At 36.1% G+C, this 23,658-nt stretch overlaps 1 protein-coding gene across 1 annotated transcript in view; it reads left to right on the forward strand.

Annotated features, from left to right (window-relative positions):
- The window catches only part of LOC121735525 (SH2 domain-containing protein 4B-like), a 53,829-nt gene that overhangs the window by 20,197 nt on the left and 9,974 nt on the right, over positions 1 to 23,658 (forward strand). The gene's annotated exons all lie outside the window — the stretch shown is intronic.

Below are 23,658 nucleotides of genomic sequence, written 5' to 3' on the forward strand. Positions count from 1 at the left end.
TCTATGTCTGTGGTTGCCGCGCAATATCTCCGCACAACGGAGTTGCAGCGGGGCTAAAATGGTCACATTTAGCAATTCCTCTCAATCAATTCAGCAAATGAATTGTCAAAACTGTCAAACTGACAAATGTCAAATCAGTACCAAAATACAGGAATGAATTGCAAGCAGAATTGCATTTTGCGATTTCAGAAGAATGAATCATATTATGATTCATATCATGATTCTTCAAAGCGACCATTTTAGCCTCGCTGGTATCTACTATAATAGTAGGCTTGAACTAGGTGTAGAGAAGTTCAAGACGAAGGACATGGGCTACTTTTAGGCGTGGGAAACTGTAGGCTTCTAAGATGGACTTACGCAGCATGTTGTTAAATATAAGTTACTAAATATGTCAAGTAAAATGTAGAGCCAAATTCTAATATGCTTCTCACGCAGAAACCCTAAATATTTACTAAGATGCCTGTGATTTAAAAACTTCTTAAATTAAGTAGGCTTTAAGTATTCAACTATAATTGGGTATATAGCAGCTTAAGTGCCTGATACACGGTTTAAAACGGCGGTTTAAAACTGTGTAGATAGTTGTTAATGCCAAATTTTTTGTTTTTTAGCATAAAACAACACGGTTTCAAACTTCAGACCGTGTACTTATCAGGCCTTGTATTCTCTAACAATAACCGAATATACTAAAAACTACTGACGCCCGTCCGATGACGGGCCTCATATCTAAATGAAATAATTTTCATTCGTTACCGAGTTTCGTTTTCAAAAATTCGTTACCATGCCTGAACCGTACAATTTCCGGAATAAAATGTATCCTACGACCTTCCCCGGAACTCAAAGCCTCTCCATACCCAGCAAAATCGGTTCAGCGCTTTGGGCGTAAAGTGGTAACAAACAGAGATACACACATTCGCATTTTTAATATTAGGATTTACACCTCACGTGTATGTTTTCATACGAAGTGCATTGTACTGTTAATAAGATGGTGTTTCTGATAAAAGTAATTGATTTTTACACGGGCTGTGTTCAAGTGACGTTATCGCCATAATATCTGACGTGCTTCGTGTAGAGAAGAAGAGGGACAGTTTTAACTGCGCTACGTAATTATTTTATTATACGAAATTGATTTATTATAGTTATGATTGTTTATTTATGAGTAAAACGTTGTATATTTTGTCATTGCTATCCAATTATCTATATATAACATAATAAATCATGAAAGGCAGCATAATATTATTCAACATATTAGTACTCAAACAGCTAAAATGACATTACCTTTTTTTTTTCTTTTTGCGCCGAGAAAATGCACTGATGAAAAATATACATGGATAGGTGTATCTGAAAGTCACAATATTAACTAGTAGGTAGTATCTTTTCGTGCTTAAGAGGCCTAGCAGAAGTGGATATTATAAGACCAAAAACAGACCTAACAAAAGTTACAAGTCCAACTCTTGGTTCGTTAGTGTCCTTGTGTGAAGCCTACCGTTTTCCAACAGGTGATATGTCAGCTTTTCCTAAACATAAGAAGCGCCAAATTTTCCGCCTAGGAACCTTAAACGGTGACCTAAACAGGAATTCAGTTTCTTTCGTAATCCACTTGGGAATTTTGTTTATTGCCGTTTGTTTGTGTGATTAATGCACATGTGAAAAAATATAAACGTCACAAGCAATCATCATGAGCTCAGCCTCATCTAGATACTTAAAATTTTCAATGTGGCTAATTAATATAATATATCGAGTGTCAAAATATAGAGAATATTACGTGAAGGTTGGAGCAGAGGGCGGGTTTTAGCATATATAGTAAATAATCCGAACAAAATCTGACTTTTGTTATGCTTAGAATATTAAATATACTTACGCGATGGTTAGTAGGTAACTAAAAAGAGTGAAATTATTATTTTTAACAAAAAATTAAAACCGACTTCCAAGGTAAAAACAATAATAACATCCTTATAATATGAACTAAAAAGTATTAAATAATTTTTCCTATCTAATAGTGCCTTTTTCCAAATTCGGCTAAACCTCAACTATTTCTGTACTCAATCTTCATAATTTTGGAGTCGGTGCCAGTTCCAAAAGTTTCAAATATTCTGTCAGAGAACTAAAGATTCAGCTATCTGGTACCGACTTCAAAATGATGAAGATTGAGTACAGAAATAGTTGAGGCTTAGCCGAATTCGGAAAAAGGCACTATTAGATAGGAAAAATTATTTAATACTTTTCAGTTCATATTATAAGGATGTTATTATTGTTTTTACCTTGGAAGTCGGTTTTAATTTTTTGTTAAAAATAATTAAAAGGTATATTATTACTTTAAAAAAACATCACAAACAGATATAGCTTGATGACGAATTAAAGCGCAGAAAGCATACTAAGTATATAATATAAAGTGAAAACATTACATAAGAATAAGATGACAAGTCAGTATAGATCAAAGTTCTAGAGATATCGCTAATTCACTTTCTACGAGTGTAGAGAAACCGACAAATTGTTTATCGACTAACGTATTTGTTGTATATCAATTTTATACACAACTAAAGTTGAAATGAAAAAACGAGACCTTGTCAGCATCCAGGGGGGGGGGGGGCACCCCCTGGATCGTGTTGACGTCCCTACTAAGTATATTATCTAGTACTTTCATCTATTAAAAATAACGATTTTTTGCCATTTGTTTGCAATACAACTAAAAATTATTAATTTTTATTCTTTATAAACACCTAGCTTATAAAAATCTGATTTGCCCCCCCCCCCCTTGGCCCATAATCTGCATAATTTGCCCCACCCCTGGCCCAGAACCTGGGTAATTTGCCCCCCCCCCCCCCTGGCCCAGAACCTGCGTACGCCCATGCTTGTCAGTTATATATTTTAACATCCTCTGTAATCAGGACCATTCATTCTAATATTATAAGTGCGAAAGTGTGTCTGTCTGTTTGTTACCTCTTCACTCCCAAACCGCTGAACCGATTTTGCTGAAATTTGGTATGGAGATACTTTGAGTTCCGGGAAAGGACATAGGATAATTTTTCCCCCCATCCCGGAAAATGCACGGTTACCCCGCGATAAACGAATTTCAGCGCAATGGAGTTACGGGCGTCATGTTATTATAATAGCTGTCTCGGCAAATGTTGTTTTGCCATATAAAGTATTTCGCCCATATTATTTTATTGAAGCAATTAAATAAGTATATGGCACCATGGCAACGTCCATCGCTATCCCGTTGCACAAACAATGGTCGCCATCAGTCTCGAGTTGCAATAATTTACTATTATTTATTCAACAAATGGACTTATCAATGTAATTATTATTTTTAGAAAAAATTAAAACCGAATTCCAAGGTAAAAACAATAATAATATGAACTAAAAAGTATTAAATAACTCTTTAACTCTATAATAGTGCCTTTTTCAGAATTCGTCTAAATCTCAACTATTTCTGTACATACAACAGTCTTCATTACTTTGAAGTCGGTACCAGCTAATTTTATCGTGAGTTCAGTCAATGTCAGAATATCTGAAGCTTTTGGGAATGGTCTGGACTGGTCTCGATCTCTAGATCACGAAAAGCATCAATAATTGGGTCATAATGTGATGACACATGGCATAATTATGATTGTGATGATGATGATCAATTAAATTGATGTGTTGGCTTATGCTTTCAGTTGTTTAAACAACGCCGAAATCCCCGAATCTGTATCTATAAGGATTCAAAATTTCTATTGGGTACCTTCGGATCCAGGGTATAACCTGGTGTGAAATCTTACTTTTTGGTAGTATTTACCTCGAATGCTTCAGAAAAAATCAAAATCACTATATGTTTCCATACAAATTTCAAGGAGTCCCCTCGATTCCTCCAGGATCTCATCATCAGATCACCACTTTTGTGAACATGGTACCAAATTCGAGTTAAACCCTATACAACACAAAAAGAATTTTGAAAATCGGATTACAAACGGCTGAGTTATCGTTGAACATACAAAAAAAAAAAAGATACATATAGCCGAACGTATAACCTCCTCCTTTTTGGAAGTCGGTAAAAAGTAGCCAGTAGCCGATTCTCAGACCTACTGAATATGCATATCTTATATATAAAATTCTCGTGTCACAATGTTCGTTCCCGTACTCCTCCGAAACGGCTTGACCGATTCTCATGAAATTTTGTTAGCATATTGAGTAGGTCTGAAAATCGGCCAACATCTATTTTTCATACCCCCAAGTAAAAAGGGTTGTTCACCCTTAAATATTTTTTTTTAATCTTATGGACGAAATTTTTTGATTTTATTTTTTTATAATGTGGCATTAAAAATACATACAACCCTAAATTTTTACACCCAAGGGGGTGAAATTGGGGTTGAAAGTTTGAATGAAAGTCCGTCATTTCTTGAGTTAGAAACATGAAAGTTTATTGACGTTTGCGTTTGGCGTTTACTTAAATAGGGTTCCGTTTTTACCCTTTGTATAAGGAACCACAAAAAGGTGAAAACTATATCCATCTTTGTTATTAATTATTATACTATGTTAACGCGGACGAAGTCGCGGGAAACAGCTAGTACTTTATAAAGCAAAACAACGTTTGCCGGGACAGCTAGTATTATGGTACAAAATCAGTAAAGCCGTTTCGAAGGACCACGGTAACTAGCATTGTGACACAAGAATTTTATATAATATGTATATAAAATTCTTGTGTCTAAATATACAGTGTGTAACAAAAATAAGTGATAATACTTTAGGGTGTGTATTTGTTTATTGTAGAGAGTTCACTCTGAAAGTAGCAGCGTTGAAAGACCAAAAATTTTTTTCGCTTTTGTATGGGGAAACTCGTGACGCTCGGGCAATTGCCCATACAAAAGTGAAAAAAAATGTTCGTCTTTCAGAGCTGCTACTTTCACAGTGAACTCTCTACAAGGAACACGTACACACCCTAAAGTATTATCACTTATTTTTGTTACACACTGTATAAAATATAAGTAAACTAATTTTAAACGATAGATGGTAGTAAATAAAACGATAATGACGGCAATGAGTATACAGGAATGATGTATGCGGAACAATTAATTATGACGAGTAATTGTGTTTTTACGCCGCACGTTTCTACTCGCAAAAAAAGCATTCCGTGAAATCTATCTTGGCTAGGGTTGACAACTGGACGAAATTGTTTAAAAAGTCAGTTCTTTTTTTGCAATCCGGAGTACTATCAAGTAAGTAGATCAGCCAGTCTGAATAAGAAGGAGAGATCCTTTTACATCTATAAAGATTAGATCGGATTTGACGACTAATTTGCTTTAAATTACTATATTTTATAAATGCTAAATAGTCGTGAATTTACAACACACAAGGCATACGCTACAGAATAAACTAGATTAATATAAATAAATAAAATAAACATGTAATTGCTCCTTAAAAAGTATATTTTAATGTAATTATCCAGTTACGATAGTTTTTCAGGGAAATGAACATAATATTTTTTTGGAAACCCTACACTCATGTAGGTAATAAAAAACTAATTTTCCTATACTTAATTTTAGTAATCTTTCTCTACCCATGCACCCTACATAAGCATTTCATTCATAATAATAATAATAGCTCCCACACCGGTTTCGGTGACGGTGGCCGGTTTCATTGAAACCAGGCCAGCTACGCAGGAGTAATTTTATAGTGCCCAAGTGTGTGCGCAGTACACAAGATCACTCTCTATTCCTTTACTCTCATAACCCAGTGGGACGGAAGACCGACACGACCGGCGAGAGATCAGGCGCAGGACCGACTTTTTACATGCGCATCCGACGCATGGATCATCTTACTTGTCAGACAATCAGGTGATCAGCCTGCATTGTCCTAACCAAACTTGGAAATAACATGTTTCCAACGCGGGAATCGAACCCACGACCTATGAGTCAAGAGCCGCGCTCTGTACCACTAGACCACGGAGGCGTTCATTTCTTGCAGGAAATGTAACAAAAGTGTCAACATTTCTTCGATTTTTGTATTAATCTGTATTTTCATATTTTCTTTCCTCATTACACATTTGGTATACATCGTGAGCTGCATAAATGTATTCTTTATATGGCCAAGTGCGTGTTGCGTGCCTAAAAAGCGGTTGACAACATCGTCCGTTTAGCGTTTACCCCTGCACTGCGGGGCTAAAATGGTCGCTTTGAAGAATCATGTGTATCAAATATGAATCATAATATGATTCATTTTTCTAAAATCGCAAAATGCAACTCTGCTTGCAATTCATTTCTGTATTTTTGTACTGATTTGACATTTGTCAGTTTGACAGTTTTGACAATTCATTTGCTGAATTGATTGAGAGGAATTGCTAAATGTGACCATTTTAGCCCCGCTGTAGTGTTGTGGTACTACTTGCATTCGTTGATTTAGTTAGCGAAGTTAGAAATCTGAAATATGAATTATAACGATTCGTTGACATTGCAATGCGTTATGCCCAGTTCCAATAGTTAATTAATTATTATTATTAATATCATTGATATCTTACTTCGCTTTCAAAACTATCGAATGCAAGTTGTGTACGTACACTGAACAGAGAACAGAGGCCCTAGACAAAGTATCTTTCGTTAAAAACAATGACGAAATTCGTTATCAAAATGTTTATTCGTTATCAAATTTCGCTTGCGAAGACTAATGTCAAATTCCATACATTTTGATAACGAATTTCGTCATCGTTTTTAACGAAAGGAACTTTGACTACGGCCTCAGCCCCCGTAGACAAGTGGCAAAACGCTAACGCTAACGCTAGCGCTACAAAATGTATGGATTTGACATTAGTATTCGCTAGCGAAGCGATGACTTATGTCAAATCGCATACATTTTGTAGCGCTTGCGTTAGCGTTAGCTCTTTATTTGGAGCGAGAGAAGTTATCTTTAGACTGTAGTCTGCAATGAGCGAGAATCGGGTAATGACCGTGTAAATATGCTCTAAAATGGTAACTACATAAACTATATTATGTGGTATAGATTTTGAGCAAGCGCTAACTTAATTTACCATAATATCCTTATTTCTATTGCAATAGAAAATTAATCACTCAATTGTAATTACATGAAGAATTTGACAATTTTGACATAATGTGTCAAATATTTTTATTATATTATCATACGTAGAAGAGCCATGCTTCGGCACGGATGCGCCGGCTCGACCGGAGAAATACCACATTCTCACAGAAAACCGACGTGAAACAGCGCTTGCGCTGTGTTTCGCCGAGTGAGTGAGTTTACCGGAGGCCCAATCCCCTACCCTATTCCCTTCCCTTCCCTATCCTCCCTTATTACCCTATTCCCACTTAAAAGGCCGGCAACGCACTTGCAGCTCTTCTGATGCTGCGAGTGTCCATGGGCGACAGAAGTTGCTTTCCATCAGGTGATCCGTTTGCTCGTTTGCCCCGTTATTTCATAAAAAAAAAATTATACTGTACTCGGCGAAACATGGCGTACCTAGCGGTCATTGAATCCCTGTCAAAAACTTGTCATTTTCTATTATTACAAAGCCGCGATTGATAACATCTGACACTTCATTGTCAATCGTGGCTTTGTATAATAGAAAATGACAAGTTTTTGACAGGGAGTCAATGACCGCTACCGCCATGTTTCGCCGAGTATATTATAGTTAAATTAAAGTTTGATCACCATTAAAATATGTCTCTGACCGCCGTACATTTAATTATGATTAAGCTTCAATTTAATGAAGTTTGACAGATAAATGTATGGGGCTTATGTCAAAATGTTGGATTAATTACATATAAGCAGAGACCAGGTTTATTTATTACTCTATGATATAAGTACCTAATTAATGTTCCACCCTGAGTGCGGCAGTGGGTGCACTCGTAAACTGTCTAGGAATGACATAAGTTTTAAAATTAAGACAAGATTCATGTTATGACGAGCTACATGGGAAAAAATATCCAAATATAAGTGTCCCAAGTGAGCACTGGTCCTAACTTTTAGGCATTAAACATTCAGGCTAACTGCTAAGTAACTTGCAGATTACAAAAATTAAAACCTAAATACTTAACCCACTATCCCAAATCTTTTGTTTCCCGCCATTATTCTCCGTTTGACACCTGTCATTGTCATTTCAAAATGGCGTAATATGCCGCTAAACTGACCCACTTTCAACAGGATGCTCAATTGTTTATATTGATGCAAGTGCGATGGTTACAAAAATACTTTTAAAAAGTTTTGTTGTTGTTATCGTTAATAATTAATACTTTTATTTATTTGGACTAAATTAAATTTTTATTCCTAGGTTTAGTGTTTATATTAGGACAGAGTTGAATATGAATAGAAAAATATGTGTACAAGATAAAATTACTTTACGAGAAACACACCACAGTTTTAACAGGCACCAATCGCTATAGTCTGACACATTATGAAATTATAATTAATTCAACAATTTAAATTAAATTTGATAGAAGTTAAAATTAAATTAAATTTAGTTCCTCACGTATATCAAATCGAATCAAAATATTTTTTATTCAGAGTAATTTTTTTACAAAAATATTTCTTATTATTGGTGTTTTTCGATTCATTCGTTTCTTTTCACTAATAGGGATGATGACAAGGTCAAAGATTAGCAAATTTTGATAATAAAATAAAGAAATCACGGTAAAAAATAAGTGTTCCCAAAATTTCAGCTTAATAGCATTTGTATTTTTTTTTGTTATGCGCCTTCAAAGTTGGATATTCAAGTCGATTTTTTTTATCAATTAAATTTCTTAATATTTGTATACAACTCGATAACTTATGCAATTAAAAGCAACTTTTGTTATGAAACCACTTTCATGAACGCAATATTTAATATACCTGTCGAACAAAGTTGTCTCCCGATGCGTACAAACTACGAAAGACTGACGTCATACTTTCGTAGCACTTTGTATGGAGCGTTTCGGGCAGGTCTTTTTAATGAGATATTTGAATTGTCATATCTTGGTGAATTTTTAAGCTACCAGAGTCATTCTTTCAACGATGTTTCTATTTTTTAAGTGTCTTTCAATTACCGATAAGAAAAAAAAATGGTCATCATGCCTATTGTCATAAAAAATATACAGATCGATTAAAAACAAAGAGATGGTCTAATAGTTACATAATCCTCGACTAAAATATATAAATAAATAAATAATTACAGAGCAACTAGCAACGGATAACGAGGCTCATTAATATACTTTCGTTTATGTAAAAGTTTTGAAACATTTTCGTGCGAACATTACACAATTACTTTCACTGAAACTCTCTGTTGTCGGCTGAAAAATATTTCAGGGCACTTAGATAACTTGCATTCGTTAATTTTGACAAGGCAGTTAGTTACAACCGATGAGTTTCTAAAATACTAGAGTAGCAATGTCTTACAAAAGATTCTCAGAAATGCGTAACCACTTTTTTGTTCAAAAGACAATGTCAAGTCATATATTCGTTATGTCATTATGTATGTGAGATATGCCTGCAGGCATCTTCGAAGTGGCAACGCGTTGCTACCGTAAACTTCTAATCTAGTTACGTTAGTAACATAGAATATCATTGGTTACAACTGTATTGTTCTAGGGCTCCCGTACTATTTTTTTTTTATGAAATAAGGGGGCAAACGAGCAAACGGGTCACCTGATGGAAAGCAACTTCCGTCGCCCATGGACACTCGCAGCATCAGAAGAGCTGCAGGTGCGTTGCCGGCCTTTTCAGAGGGAATAGGGTAATAGGGGAGGGTAGGGATGGAAAGGGAAGGGAATAGGGGAGGGTAGGGAAGGGATTAGGGTAGGGGATTGGGCCTCCGGTAAACTCACTCACTCGGCGAAACGCGCACGCTTTCACGCTGGTTTTCTGTGAGAACGTGGTATTTCTCCGGTCCGCTCCGGTATATAGCTTCATATAGTACGGGAGCCCTAGAACATTTTTTTTTAATTACTATCAAGCTAATATTTTGTGAGTAGCTTCATTTTGATAAGACGAACAACATTTTTATCTGCGAAAAATCTTGAAAGTGGTAGCTAACAGAAATAGGAAGGATTTCATACTTTGACTTGATGGTCCTAAAATATGGATTGTTTTATTTTTAGGACAATGTTACTCTTAATTAATTAAATAACTATTAACCTATCAATATACAAAAAATCAGCTTGTTAGGGTTCCGTTTTAAGGTTCAGTAGTCAACCAAGTTTTCTTGATTACAGTTGAGTCTAACGTCAACGTCATATTAACGAACGCTTAAATGTCAATTCCGTACATTTTGGTTGACGATTCTTTAACGAAGCAATAACGAAAAAGTTTTGGCTAAATGGTCAGGCCAGTTACGCAGGAGTAATTTCATAGTGCCCAAGTGCGTACGCAGTACCCAATAGCACTCTCTATTTCTTTTTACTCTTATAACCCAGTGGGACGGACGACCGACACGACTGACGAGAGATCAGGCGCATGACCGACTTTTTACATGCCCATCCGACGCATGGATCATCTAATCAGCTTGCATTGTCCTAACCTAACTTGGAAATAACGTCATGATTCGAACGCGGGAATCGAACCCACAACCTTTGAGCCACGGTCTAACTCACTAGACCACGGAGGCGTTTATAATTAGAGCTATTAAAACCTATGACAAATGATATTTTAATTTAATTAGTCGTATTTTAGATCCGGGTTATAATCTGATTGCTCAACCTGTGCCCTTGACATGGTCACGCCCTGCAGCTTTCCTCCCGCGAGGACCACATGATCACGACTAGCTTTAGCTTGGTGCTTGTGAAATACTAGTCATCAGCAGCTTAATTTGAATTGTCTTTATGCAAAATGTTTTTTATACAAAATATAGGTAGGTAACTATTCTCTATGTAGAGCGATTGTTTAGAAAAATATTTTCTACAATTTTATTTCGTTTCATTTCTTTTATTTCAGAATCAATGCATAGCATAATATTTTACACAGTTATGGATTGAATTATATGTATAATTAATATAATATAATGAAGTTGAGAATAATATAAATAATTGTTTTGTCTGTGCTAGGTATCAGGTTGTGCCTGCGACTCCATTCGCATGAATGCCATCTCAGGAGTGAGCACACTGAGACGGGTCGTGCCGGGGCTCAGCGTGCCTGGGCTCATCGCAAAAATCCGCCTCCATACAATTTGTATGGAAGCGGATGCGCGTATCGCACACTGTGTCGGGGCGCAGCGGATTTCCGCTTCCATACAAATTATATGGAGGCGGATTTTTGCGATGAGCTCCGGCACGGCCCGTCTCAGTGTGCTCACTCCTTAAAGGTGACTTTACGATCTTTGCGCCGCTGCTTTCTAGTAGCGTAGAGCAAAATGAATTAATAATTCTATAGTTAATATTATAAAGCGGAAGAGTTTGTTTGAACGCCGCTAATCTCAAGAACTACTGGTCCGATTTGAAAAATTCTTACAGTGTAATTGAGGAAGGCTATAGGCTTTATTTTATCACGCTAAGCCCCAATTTCACCAACGTCCGTTAGTGCTAACAGCTTGTTAAAATGTCAAGTCTTCTCTTTCATTCATAAGAAAAACGAAAGAGGTAACGTGATACCAATTCGAGCGTTAACTTTAACAGTCGTTGGTGAAATTGGGGCTAAGACTAATAGGAGCGAAGAAACAGAGGAAAATGTGTAAAAAAATGGGAGAAATTATTTGAAAGGGCTTATTTCACGAACTACTGGAGCAATTTTTCTGTTATTTGGCACACATAAAAAGTAGACCACGTAAAGGATCATAGGCTATTTTTGTGGACTAATTTGTCTGTGAAATATCTAATATACGCGGGCGAAGCCGCGTGGAACGTCTAGTATAATAATAAATACAGCCTATGTCATAAAGAGGCTTATTATTTGAAATGAGACGCGGTTACTTCCGGCTAGGATCGGTAAGTCATTTCTACTTACGTATAGGAAAAAAATAGTCTCTGTGTTTTAATTCTAAGTCTACATCACTAGTTACTACCAAACCTTTTAAATAACCCGATTAAGTATTATGAAGACGTAACAAACACTTTCGCCTTTACAATAATAGTGTAATAAAAAGATAAAAAAACTTGTTTGCTACTTGTTCTTACACAATATCAAAACAATCGATTATGCAAAACTTTCAAAAGCAGTCGTAAAGCCTTATAAACCTTCAAATACCCTTCAAGAATATTTATTTATTTTAGCAGACAAATATTATGTATGCCAATTGCCATCATGGCCCATGGCCTAGATAATGACTTGGAGATGCTACTGACAATAATTCTGCTAATGTTACTAGATGTTCTTAAGTTTTGTTTCTGGCTCTAGCTAGTTTGGACTTTGTTTTCTTTTGACTATTGACTAACATTTGTGAAATTATAGGATGCGGGCAACTTTCATGCGGACCAGCCCTCCTACCATGAGCTCTTATATCAGTATTACTTTAATATTACTTTCAGATTTGGCACAAACAAAAAACATACTTATGTGTATATAGATAGCAATCATGTTTGCTTATACGAAATACAAAAGTAATATTAAAGTAATACTGCTATAAGAGCTCATGGTAGGGGGGAAGATCTGCGCGCGGGTGATAGCACGCATGACAGGAAAATCGTTTTAACTTTTAAAAGCTGTATTAAGTATATTAAATATTATAATCTATCTAGTATTATAAATGCGAAAGTGTGTCTGCCTGTCTGTCTGTTATCTCCTCACAGTTCACGCTCAAAATATGGCTGAACCGATTTTGCTGAAATTTGGTATGAAGATAGTTTGAGTCCCGGGAAAGGACATAGGATACTTTTATCCCGGAAAATTGTACGGTTTCCGCGCGATAAACGAATTTAGGCGCAACGGAGTTGCGGGCGACATCTAGTATTATGATATAAGCGCCATGATTTATTGTGCTGGACGTAGTGAAAATTGCATGTTTTGTTGCAAACATAAATTGACTAACTTGATTCCTATCAAAATCGTCGACTTTCGCGCCAGCAAACATTTAAACATACGAGTAGTTAAGACATAACTTACAGTATAATAACTCTCTAAGGCCATTGCCCGCCTTCCTGTTCCTTATAATATAACTTTATAAGTGTTTTTTGTACGAAATCTTCAGTAATGCATATCATTTCATGGTCAGCTAAGCGTCGTACTGACTTTGACCTTTTCTACTTATGGACCAGCGGCCATGACAGTTTCTACCGCGTGTGTCGATTTTTTGTGAATTTTGTGTCTTCAACACGGGCTTGTGTATGCTTTGGATATCACTGGTGAATTTCACCGAAAAAAACGTCGGGTTGCTCTCCCGGCAGAAGTGAAATATCGAAACAGCCTACATTTTGATAAACTATATCGCTAAAGAAAGAGAGGGGGATATAACTTCCTCTTCGACACTTTGTTCGGTTTGCGCTCCCTTCGTCTTACGAATTTCCGATCAGGTAACGGCTCCTGATCCCTAGCGCGGGTTGTTTTCCTTTCCCAAAAAGTTCAAATCGTAGCTAAACAAATCTTCTCTCCAAAAAGCACACTTTCTGTTAAGACTTTATTTAGAAATCATCATCTTATAACCCGTAGCCAGAGTCCATTGAAAGACATTGGAATTTGGAACTTAGAAGCTGCCCTTGATATTAAGTAAGAGCAAAGTATATTTGACTGATAAGAAAGAGGCGAAACCGGATTTAAAGTTATAAATCGTAGGACCTACTTCGGGTTGCCGGTAAAAAGCCGGAAGCTATATAAACAATAAAGATTCACTTGATAAAGTGGAGAAAGCGTTGTCAAATGTCTATAAAATACTTTTTATATTTTAGACATTAGGTACATTTTATGCTTTCTAACTCCCCTACTCATAAAAATAATATTTACGTACCTATCTCCTTATTAATAAAAATATAATTTATACCTACCATTGATACGCTATAGTAAAAGTGTTATCTTTGCCTATTATATTGTAAAAGTGGCGCGAAAGAAAGAAAACAAAACATTGTAACATTGTAATTTGTTTAGTGTATAGCTTATCCTTTCTGAAACTTTTGCTATATGTATTAAGCTACGCTATAAGTAAGCTTTGAGCTTTAAGGAGTGAGCACACTGAGACGGGCTGTGCCGGGGCTCAGCGTGCCGGGGCTTATCGCAAAAATCCGCCTCCATACAATTTGTATGGAAGCGGAAATCCGCTGCGTCCCGACACAGTGTGCGATACGCGCATCCGCTTCCATACAAATTGTATGGAGCCGGATTTTTGCGATGAGCCTCGGCACGCTGAGCCCCGGTACGGCCCGTCTCAGTGTGCTCACTATTTTAGTATTCAAGCTTAAAGTATCCCAAAGCGAACCGGTTATTCTAAGCAGACGGCCCGACTTGGCCTTCACTTTTGCTTTTACGATGACATTACGGCGCGAGCAGACAAAGAAACGACCAATTATGTCAATAATATTTTGTACAGTCAGCGTTCGTCAGTTTTAACTTTTAAATAATTATATTATTGGCCAAGCGCCAGCGACAGAAATACTTTCGTCATTTTATGAAAGCTGAGGATTTTCCTGTATGTAATGTACCCATATAGGTAGGTAAGAACGACCGGCAATTATTTTAGGAGGATAGGATTAATACTTTAGGAGGTATACAGTTATTTATAACTAGCTGTTGCCCGCGACTTCGGCCGCGACAACATAGTATAATAACAAAGATGGATAGTCCGCTAACAAATATGAAAAAAGTAAAATATAACCTCCTCCATTTTGGAAGTCGGTTAAAAAGTAGCCTAAGTTACACCTTACTACATCAGCTATTTACCAAAAAAGTCCCGGCAAAATAGCTCCAGCCGTTTCAGAGATTAGCCGGAACAAACAGACATACAGACAAATATTGTAAAAAATGTTGTTTTGGTGTATCGTACTTATATAGATTCATATGCATGTAGTAAAAAACGGTTCTTTCAATATTACAAACAGACACTCCAATTTTATTTATATGTATAGATGTATAGATTATAAGTTAACCTACTATAACATTCCTATTCTGTGAGACTAGCGCAAACGTTTTATACACGTGCGCGAACGCGCCGAATTGCACTTGAAACGTACGTGCGGAATTCGCATGCATTTTCTATTCATGCATTTTCTGCAGATTCCATGCATTCGGGATTCGAATTCGGAAATCGCATACGGAAAACGTATGTATGCATCCGGCCTTAGACACTGTAAAACGTACCATATATGTACTCTACTATAAACACACCTACTAATTACTATTACATTAGCAAAACAGGTTCCGACTTCCGTCTTTCTTTCATATAGCCATAAACAGACTAAGCAACAATGACTTCCGAAGTACGAATGCATTTTAAGCAATTATGCAAGGCAATAACGTAATTGTTTACGAAATTCTTAATATATTATGTATTCTAAACATGTATCGATTATATAAGATAGCATACGGAAGCCGATAGGTATACACCTTACCAGCAAGGGAAAATAATTTACAATTTTCATTATGACATAGGATACGGTCTGTATTTATATATTTATTGTATCATAATATTATAGTCATTTCCTGCAAACTCGGGTACAATTCTAAAACGGCGAAACTCGAAAAAGTTAATTTTTTTCAAAGAATTCCCATATACACTTGCGATTGCGATTGTTCAACGTCACGGCAATGCTGTTGAAAAAATAGACTTATAATTTCAAATACTTCAGAAACCTAGAAGATATATAAGATCTATAAGAATCGAGCATATAATCTATCAAATAATATCGAAGGCTTCGAGGCTGCATCGAAACATGTTAACTGAATTATTACCCAAGCAGCAAATGGACGTGCTATAATGGTCGAGAGCACGTTCTTGTTTTCGCTTTAAGTTCTATAAAAGTTCTTAAAACAGTCGAGTAAAAGTGCTGTAAACGTTTACTCGACGCGAAAAAGGCGCAAATTACTCAGACTAAAGTCCTATTAAAGTGGAATAAGCGCTGAGTAAGCAACAAAAAGATGCTGTAAGATTTGAGTAAAAGTGGTAGAAAACACTAAAAGAGTTTTAAGAGTAACCAAAATGCGTATATAGGATATTTAGTTCAATAAACGCAATTGATTTGCTATTATACAGATAAAGTGTGCTATAATAGCAGACGAATTGCTTTTATTCTCCTTTTTAGTTCTATAACAGCGAATAGAATGCTTTTACTCGACAAATTAGTGCTGTAAAGAGTGCGAGCTTGTGTGCTACATAAATTTAATGTAAAACAATTATAGTTATTAAACTACATCTCAATCCTTATTTATATTATCAAGTTTTTGAGAAATCAATATGTGATTATTTTTACTGTTCGTGTCGAACTCCAAAACATCATGCGCAACAAGCTTTATTGATAAACCCAAAGGCATTTTTACATAAACATTCATGCGCTGCCTATTTTCTTAAATTTGAAGACTAATTAATATAATTAAATTTACTTAAAATATATTTTTTTACTGCCATTGTCCACATTGATAATCTAGTTGCAGTTACAGCTAACTTATTCCATTAAAAGTCGAGTAAGAGTGCTGGTCACCACATTTATAGCACAAAGTGTCGCCATGATAACAGGATTTAGGGTTCGCTTCGTAAATATCGTATAACAGCTCTTATTTACACTACAGCTCCTATACGAACGTTTTTAATTCTACTATAAGAGTTAGTCTGTAAGCGTGCAGTAACAGCAGCAATGTTGCCATAAGCAATTCGATTGCGTTTATAGAGCTTTTATAGAAACATAAAAGATAGCTGAGTAACGGCTGTATAAAAGCACCCAATTCAGCGAATCATCTATTCTACAGCTATTATACGACTGTTAGAGATCAAATGATCGAATAATGAGTATTTTAGCCATATTAATTCAGCATCTGCTAAAAGGTGGAGTAAAAGGGCTAAAACATAGTGCTGTAAACGTTTATTCGACGTCCTTAAAGCACACATTAGCAAATATTGCCAAATAGTCGAGATAACCGCTATTATACGATAAATAGGTGTTTTATGAACGGTTACCCGGCTCTTATACGATTAAAGGCTGAGTAAAAAAATCCTTATTCGACTGTTTTGCTGCTTGGGTATAATATGATTATTATTTAACAGAAACAAACCAGCATTTAGGGGGAGATTCAGGCTAGGGTTAGACGCTAGTAGAATTAGGACTCTAACTTCTCGCATAAAACTCTATCATCGTAGAATCAGGACTCTCTTCTCGCAATAAACTCTACCACAAATAACAATATGATTGTAATATTGCATAAGTAACAAGTTGACTCTTGAGTCATGAATAATGTATAGGCTGGTGACTGATCGGTATGCTGGCATTGTTTATGCTCGAGGGTGCGCCAGGAAACACGTATCCTCATCATCATCAAGACTACACCGCTTACATTAGGCCGTGAATCGTGATGGATATCCAAGATTGTGAAGCTGTCTAGAAGCATGTACTATCAGAGAAGTTGATTCCTAGGCAGATGGCGGACCTAAGTAGTTTGGTCGCGTTAGGTCAAACCCATCCGACCGATCACAGCCAACATTAAATTGACATAAGCCGACCAAACGACGTAGGTCTACCATTTGCCTAGGAATCAATTTCTCTGGTAGTAAAATATGTACAATCAACAACGATTACTGGAATAGTCATAGAGCTGTTAGTTCCCGAACCGGTGGTCGCATGCATGCATCATTGTAGGCTCAACGTTCATATATAAAATACTAGCTGTCCCGGTGAACTTCGTGTCACTTTAAAACCTTCCCTGGACTTCTACGAATATTTCAAGACTAAAATCAGCCCAATCCGTCCAGCCGTTTTCGAGTTTTAGCGCGACTAACACATTTGAAAATCCATTTTTATATATATAGATTATGTATGTAATTCATTCTGATTTCTTTCGAGTAACTCTATAATACAGCTTCTACAACTGAAATCAGTAGATTGGACTATTCTCCTCTTACATTTTGGATCCCGACATCCAAATAGACCTAAAGCCTAAGGCGGGAAGTCTAACCTTCGTTGCTATCTAGATATTGCACTTAACATGTTACAAAACATACCGGCTGGCGGCTATCACTTCTGTATGACTGAGACCTTGTGATAATCAAAAATAGGCTTTCAAAATGATGAGGCTGGCCTTGCTGAAATATTTGGTGATGAAATCATAATAATCATCCATAATGATCATTATTTATTTAAATCGCTGATGGCCGTACTTAGAGACATTTAATAATTACTTAAAGAGTTAATTAGTGGGCGATTTGACATAAAATTATTCAAATGACTACCAAAATATTCTAATAGAAGTTGAACAGTAGACGTATTGTTTATTAACATAGTTTATAAACATAATAAATAATTTACATAGGTAATGATATTAATTACACATTAAGTTTTTTTTTTAATGATATAAGGGGGCAAACGAGCCAACGGGTCACCTGATGAAAAGCAACTTCCGTCGCCCATAGACACTCGCAGCATCAGAAGAGCTGCAGGTGCGTTGCCGGCCTTTTAATAGGGAATAGGGAAATATGAGAGGGTAGGGAAGGGAAGGGAATAGGGGAGGGTATGGAAGGGAATAGGGTAGGGGATTGGGCCTCCGGTAAACTCACTCACTCGGCGAAACACAGCGCAAGCGCTGTTTCACGCCGGTTTTCTGTGAGGACGTGGTATTTTTCACGTACACACACAAGTAACAGTAATAAATTAAAATTGTATGTTGATGTAACATAATGGTAATAGAGTGTATCTAAGATATTAGGTGAAGGGTACTTAGACAACTTGCATTAGATAATATCAAAGTCTAAGTTAAACGGCGCTTATCTGGATCTCAAGTCCCTTCAGGTAATATTTTATACGTAGGAGAGCCATGCTTCGGCACGAATGGGCCGGCTCGACCGGAGAAATACCACGTTCTCACAGAAAACCGGCGTGAAACAGCGCTTGCGCTGTGTTTCGCCGAGTGAGTGAGTTTACCGGAGGCCCAATCCCCTACCCTATTCCCTTCCATACCCTCCCCTATTCCCTTCCCTTCCCTACCCTCTCATATTTCCCTATTCCCTATTAAAAGGCCGGCAACGCACCTGCAGCTCTTCTGATGCTGCGAGTGTCTATGGGCGACGGAAGTTGCTTTTCATCAGGTGACCCGTTGGCTCGTTTGCCCCCTTATTTTCATTAAAAAAAAAATAAAAAAATATATTGAATGCAAGTTGTCTAAGTACCAAGCTTACCACGCACTTGAAGGCAATTATAACGAAGAATGTAAGATACATAACCTAATAAGCTAAGTATAAGGTCGACGCGTATACTTCCAACTAGGAAGTAAACGAGAGCTGTGCTAAGTGGCATAATTCATAAATAGATAAGTATGAGATATAGTTATAGTGATTCATGTCTATCCAATTAGGTAAGCTATTTATATTCTGGAATCCAAGAACGAATCAGAAAACAGCCAGAAGATAACCTGCTATAAAGAAAAGTGATTCACCGTTAAAAAATCTTTAAAAGAAAGTTGTGAAAAGAAGGTGTAAATAATTTCACTGAAAAAAAGGCCTCGGACGGTTCCAAAATAGACAGAGCTTAGACAAACAAAAAGTGAGTCCTCATATACAAAAGTCACACATCGCAACAGCATGTTTTACAAAGGCAGAAATTATTATTTTTAACAAAAAATTAAAACCGACTTCCAAGGTAAAAACAATAATAACATCCTTATAATATGAACTAAAAAGTATTAAATAATTTTTCTTATCTAATAGTGCCTTTTTCCGAATTCGGCTAGAACTCAACTATTTCTGTACTAAATCTTCATCATTTTGAAGTCTGTACCAGATATAGCTGAATTTTGAGTCTGCCAGAATATTTTAAACAAATTTTCATTCATTTATCGAACCGCTCATTCCATCATTTTTACCGCTCATTCAGTTATTGGACTGCTCAATTTTTTTTTACTGTCCATGTTTTACAGCCGCAATAATTAATCAACCGCCTTAAAATTAAATAACTGCTCAATTTTTTTTAAACTGATCATAATAAGATCTCAAATATTTAAATAACTGCTCAAAAAATTAGTTCACATATTATAATAAACGTAATTATCCTAAAACGTATATAAACTACATAATAGAACAAAGGTCTGATAAAATTTTAATAGTCTAATTCAGCTACTCCACAGAATACACATTTGTACAAGCTACTCTAATTTAACGAAATTATAAATAGTTTCTTTTAAACACATTAATTTATAAGTAGGGAATTATATCGTAAAAGAAACACGAGCACGAATATTTGTTCGTAATTTATTTATTTTACAACTATTTTGCTACACATCCACCAATAGGAGGGTGAATTTGTGTACGAATTCGGACATCTACCGGTCACCGGCACTTGTATGACTCGAGCGATCTTTATACGAAATATTTCGAGTGTGAAGTTTTGAGAATACACAAACTATTAGCAACAAATTATATCGTGCAGGAAACCGGTCTCGAACGCTTCAACTCCCAATCGGCCACATGTGGTGTACGAATTTGGACATATTCTAATAACCGGTCCCACTCGTTCGACTCGAGCGATCTTTGCACGAAATATTTTGAGTGTGAAGTTTTGAGAATACACAAACTGTGTTACGCTCGTAAAAATCTCATAATTCGGTATTTTATTCGAAGATGAATTCTTCTCACATCCTGAGAATTGGGCCCCAGGTGCGCGTGGTCTATGGCGGTTGCATACTAAGGTATCTATCTCGATGGCCGCCGCGGTCTGGCCGCTGCGGCTCTTGTATGGAAGTGAGACAGGCATGTTACTTGTATTATCGAAGCAGCTTACTTCTCAGAAGTAATGTCAAATGTGTGCCTTACGCTCTGGAGTTAAGGCTGAATTTGTTATGTTCAATTTTGGTGACATTGGTGACCTTGACATGGTAATGATGATGATGATAGTGAATGTAATTTGCATGGTAGCATATGCTTTCAGTTCTTAAAACAGCGCCTAAACCCCCAAACTTGTATCTATAAGGAATCCGGAGTTCTCTTAGTATCTTCGGAACCATAGTATACCTCGGTGCAAAATCTTGCGTTTTGGTAGCATATGCTTAGGATGCTTCTCATAAAATCAAAATCACCATATGTTTCCATATAAATTACGAGGAGTTCCCTCGATTACTTCTGGTTCCCATCATCAAGTCTCCACTTTTGTAAAAATGGGACCAAATTGGAGTAAAACCTAATACAACAAAATAAAAATTTCGAAAATCGGTTCACAAACGGCGGAGTAATCGTTGAACATACAAAAATAAAAAAATGAAAATATCCACAGCCGAATATATAACCTCCTCGTTTTTTGGAAGTCGGTTAAAAATATAACCGCAAGGTAGTTTGATAGACAACAGTTTTGTTAAATTATAAGGAATAGGTACTCAACTTGATTTAAAAATGTAAATGTACTTATCTTCTCCAATAGATAATTTAGAAGAAGCATACCTACTCTCAGGTAGTTAACCTATCAATACACGAGGTCAGAATTTAAACTTTAACGGAATGTGTACAAAAAGCGGTCTTCAACACATGACATATTGTAACATATACCGTGTGAGTCATAAGTTTTGTTGGACGACCGTTGACCGTTGGGTACGTGATTTGATACATAAATTAGACAATACCTGTGAGATCAAACTTTTTTTGGTTTAAAAAAACATTCAATCGATGCACGGGTATACGGAGATAAACTTATATAAGCTACATCGTTATTTCTGTGATCTGATAGCTAGCAAGTGCGGAAAAAATTAGGATTACATTGTTTTTACAACCTATGTTTATCATAATTTCGTCAAAAAGGTAACGTTTGCTATCATAAACTCTCAAAGAGAAAATTGATAAATATTATCATTCACAAGAAAACATCATGTTATTGTGAGATAAGAAAGTCAATGTCAAAAACGTTATACGTTACAAATACAGCAAAGACTCTCCTTAAAGTACCCCGAAGTGGCCACATAGTAGTTAATATTATAATTTACAAATGATTGTTTATTATGGATTATGGACATATTAGCATGCTACGTAAACAGGGTTCAAACCTTAAAAATATGGACTATGTAGACTATAATATGGGATATTACATTCTTGATTACGTAATATCATTGGGGAAACGTTACTATACAGTGTGTAACAAAAATAAGTGATAATACTTAAGGGTGTGTACGTGTTCCTTGTAGAGAGTTCACTGTGAAAGTAGCAGCTATGAAAGACGAAAAAATTTTTTCACTTTTGTATGGGCAAGGGCCCGAGCATAACGAGTTTTCCCATACAAAAGTGAAAAAAAATGTTGGTCTTTCAGCGCTGCTACTTTCACAGTGAACTCTCTACAAGGAACACGTACACACCCTAAAGTATTATCACTTATTTTTGTTACACCCTGTATAGTCGTAGCAGTTGTAGACAATCACAAGAGAAGGATTTAAATATTTACAGTATAAAGGGCGTAGTAGGCTTAGTAACACACAACGCTATGCTCACAGACTAGTCTAGCCCGAAGCCAGAAAAGATAATAGGATTAGATAGTCGCTCACAAGTCACATTGTACAATAGCGGAAAGGTTAAGCTTACTTAATCAATATCTGTATATTCCCTTTTCTCGATCAAAATATTTGAAAGTTTCACCAAAAATACTGACTTGCACACTAATTATGCACCCTAAATAATGCGAATTCAGCATACTATTTAAAGTTATTTGCGAAACTGTTTTACTGAACGAATAACTATTATTAAAATAGTATATCTAACAATTCCTTAGTTCAACAAACATACTACAACTTTTTAAAGGAAAACCATCACCTTTTAGGAACATCACTCTTTTAGGAATAACATTAATTATTCTAAATAAAACCCAATTTAATCTGTTATGTTCATATAATTAAGAACACATAAAAATCATGAAGTGCTAATTTAACATGGACTAAACTTTGGCATAGTAAATGGCAACTCAGTTTATAAGCAATAATAATAAACAATCGGCAAAGAGCGAGTCGGATTCGCGCACAAAGAGTTCCTTACCGATATATTGCAAAATAATTAAGCCTCCGGCTTAGGAATTGCACTCTAGGGGTTGACAAGCTACTAAAGAAGAAAAAAGAAGAAACAACTGGCTTCAATTATGAGTCGATGGAGCCCCGCTACGCGGGGCTCCTACTTCTGGGTGGTTCACTAAAAATAACCACGATGGCTAAGGCGGGAGCTACGCTGCGCTACGCTCCCGCCTTAGCCATCTAACCTAACCCAATCAAGTCGTATTGGGCCAACATTGCTATTAATTATTTAAGAATCATTAATAAATTTATTAACCCATACAATTACAATACAGTAGTGAATTTTGATAATTTTTCTTAATTTTTAATTTTTATCAAAAAAACTTGAATTATATAGTTTTGGAATGATAAAATCTTTCACCATATCTCATCATAATTACCAAAAACCTTTGTCGCTAACACAGAAATAGATCAAGATATATCTGTGGTCGCTAAAGAGTAAAGAGCGAGCGCAAAGGAGTGAGTGCGGCATTAAATGAGGAGGCCCCAACATGTTTTTCAGTAAAACCGAGAAACAAAAAGAAAATAAAGTTAGGTTAAAAATATTTTTGTTGCACGATTTGTCAATTTCTAGACTTGTTTTGATAATAGAAATTGATTTTATTGTGGTGCACCTTT

Source organism: Aricia agestis, chromosome 17 (assembly GCF_905147365.1).
Source record: "Aricia agestis chromosome 17, ilAriAges1.1, whole genome shotgun sequence".
Taxonomy (NCBI): domain Eukaryota; kingdom Metazoa; phylum Arthropoda; class Insecta; order Lepidoptera; family Lycaenidae; genus Aricia; species Aricia agestis.